Here is a 3,272-nt window from a genome sequence, read left to right on the forward strand (position 1 = left end):
ATGTACGTATAGTTGGGACCTTTACAAAGAGATTGGTATATAATATTCATATAAAAACATCGGATAATTTCTTCTTTTCTGCCATTGAAATGAGGCGGGCGCAGAAGGTAGAACTACCCTTCCCGACGTTAAGCATCAATCGACCGAACGGGTAGAACTACTCTTCCCGATTAAAGTGTGTTAATATGTATTTACAAAAGTCTGTTGTCTGTTGTGGGGTGTGAAATTTGCATGGTTTTGCTTGCAGGGTGACTCTAAGGGAAAAGGAGATGGTGGTGGTGGGTTAAAACGTAATATAGGTGGCAGTTCATTTAAAAAAATAGATTCATTTTTCACAAAGAAACCAAGGCTTGAGATTGCTCACTCGAAAAATTTACCTACAACAACTACAGAGGATAATAATTGTACTGCCGATGCTTCTGCTTCTTGCTTTGCTTCTACAGCTATAACATTGCCTACATTAACCTTAGACGATGAAAAAACATGCTCTCCTGTTATTAACGATATTCAGCCTATATTATGTACGTCGACTTCTGATTCTGATCAGATAAAGACTTCACTTTCTCAATCAGAGTTTGCTTCAGATATTGCATGTTATATAGGGAAAAATATAGATGATTCATCTACTAAAGCTATGTTGCTTGAAAAGCATTGGCAGCCTCCCCCTAATTACACTTTCCCGCACTGTGTTGTTAATAAAAAAGGAAAACAAACAAAAAAATATGCGAATAAGTCTCACCTTGAAAAGTTTCACTGGCTTGTTTTGTCGCATAAAGACCAGGGACTTTACTGCAAGTACTGTGCTTTGTTTGCCGTAGCTCCTGGAGGTGGTGTACAGAAAAAAACACCCTTATATCGACTCGTAAAAGAACCGTTAAAAGCTTTTGATAATTTGCTTGGTGAAAATGGTGTTCTGCTAACACACCAGCGAAAAAAATACCACGAATCAGCTGTCGAAGCAGGGAAGAACTTTTTGTTGACTTTTCACAAGCCAGAAATTAATATAATGAACCAAGTAAATAGTCAAAGACTGACACAAATAAATGAAAATAGAGATCGTTTGCGACCAATCGTAAAAACTATTATATTTTGTGGCCATCAAAATATACCGTTACGTGGCCATCGCGACGATGGTAAATTGTTGAGCCATGACAGCGTGGTAGCTGATGAAGGGAATTTCAGAGCCCTTTTAAAATTTCGTATAGATTCTGGCGATACTGCATTGCAGCAGCATTTAGAATCTTCAAAATCCAACGCCACGTACATCAGCAAGACTGTACAAAATGAGTTGATAGATATTTGTGCAGAAATCATTCAGGAGAACATTTTACAGAATGTGCGGGAAGCAATTTTTTTTTCAATTTTGTTCGATGAAACAACAGATATATCACATATCTCACAGCTGAGCCTATCATTTCGATATTTTCATAATGGTATTATAAAGGAACATTTTGTGACTTTCTGTGACACTTACGATGCTCTTAGACGTGAAGAAAACAATTCAGGTGATATAGAGCCTCGATTGACAGGTGTAGCATTGGCGAAAATTGTTGAAAATCTGTGTACTAAATTTAATTTAGATTTAACTAGGTGTGTGGGTATTGGAACTGACAGCTGCTCGGTTATGGCATCAGATACGAAAGGTGCAGTGCAAGAATTGAAGAAAATAGCCATTCACGCCAAACGTTGCCCATGCAACAACCATGTACTTAATAACTCGTTGGCTAGATTATCCCAAGTAGTTTCTTGTCGCAATACTTCTGGCACAATGAGAAAAGTTGTAGCTTTTGCCAATGCATCCGCTAAGAGGCATGAAGTTTTTAAAAAAGGATTCGGAGTTGCCTTGCAAGGTATCTGTGAGACACGTTGGGTAGAGAGGCATGATGGGCATCTTCAATTTCAAGGAGACAACTTGGTCAAAATTTGTAGCGCTTTGGAGAAGATTTCTACTTGGCAAGACAGTAAAACCGCTACTGATGCGCATTGCTTGCTGCAAGCATTGCGCAGTTCTGACTTTATTATATCCTCCATCTGTTTAAGTGATATTTTAGGTGGGTACTTGCCTATATTATTTTGTTTCTTATTGTTTGGATAATGAACATACGTACTATACCTACTTGAATATTATATTGTTAATTTGTTTGTGTTTCAACAAAAACAATTTTAACTACCATTTATATTAAGTCAAGATCCTTAATTTATTCACCCATAACTCACAAACAGTCACATACTAACTTTTTATTTTTCAGGTACTACTGTATCTTTAAGCAGAATACTGCAATCGAACTCCATTGATTTAAAAAAAGCTGCGGACGCTATTAACGATACTTTGTGTGTTCTACAAAATAAAAGAGAAAATGTGGACATAATTTACCGACAGCTTTTTGAAGAGGCTAAAGAAGTAGCTGAGCAGCTAGATGTAGAAATTAAATGTCCCAGAATAGTGTCAAGACAAATACATAGGGCCAATAATCAACCTGCTCAATCTGCTGAAGAGTATTTCCGCAGATCCATATACATCCCTCTTCTGGATTCAATAATAAGTGACCTACAGGACCGTCTGTCTCCTGAAATCCTTAATTTTTTTCAGCTAAGCGTTTTCATGCCAAAAAGCGAATACAGTAATCAAGACATTGAAACTGTGAAACAACTAGCATCCGATTATACATTGTTATTAGATAATACTCCAGTTTCTATCATTGTAAATGAATATCGGCTGTGGATGATGAAGTGGCAGCGTAGTCAGGACATACCGCAGTCGATTTCTGACATTATTTTAAATTGCGATATTGAGATGTATCCTAATGTAAGAAAATTTTTATGTATTATGGCTACACTACCTGTTAGTGTAGCGACAGCGGAAAGATCTTTCTCTACGTTACGAAGAATCAAATCGTGGCTAAGAGCTTCAATGGTTGAAGAACGCCTAACCGGACTGGCACTTCTCCACGTTCATAAAAACGTACCAATTGAAGTAGATGAGGTGATAACGCGTTTTGGGAGAAGAAGTAAACGAAAAATTGATTTTGTTATTTAAGATGAAGCTATACGTTTTTTTATTTTATTTTTATTTTTTTATTTAGTAACTATATTACATTTTTTTAAACATTTTTATAAGAATTATATATATTTATATGATTAATTGATATAGATTTTTATAGTCCTCCTCACTAGGAGATCCTGTGCTGAGGGGGACTAGGTTTTGAATAATTTTTCAGCGACTTCTATGGTTCGACTTCATGTTTTGGGTAAGGTTTTCCAGAAACTTCTAC

The 3,272-nt window shown here is 36.4% G+C and overlaps 1 pseudogene; it reads left to right on the forward strand.

The window, feature by feature from the left end:
• LOC149409189 (52 kDa repressor of the inhibitor of the protein kinase-like) lies at positions 1–3,037 on the forward strand (annotated as a pseudogene).
• Positions 3,038–3,272: the final 235 nt, after the last annotated feature.

This window comes from Hesperophylax consimilis, unplaced genomic scaffold, assembly GCF_061612785.1.
Source record: "Hesperophylax consimilis isolate HC1 unplaced genomic scaffold, BYU_Hcon_1.0 scaffold_33, whole genome shotgun sequence".
Lineage (NCBI taxonomy): Eukaryota > Metazoa > Arthropoda > Insecta > Trichoptera > Limnephilidae > Hesperophylax > Hesperophylax consimilis.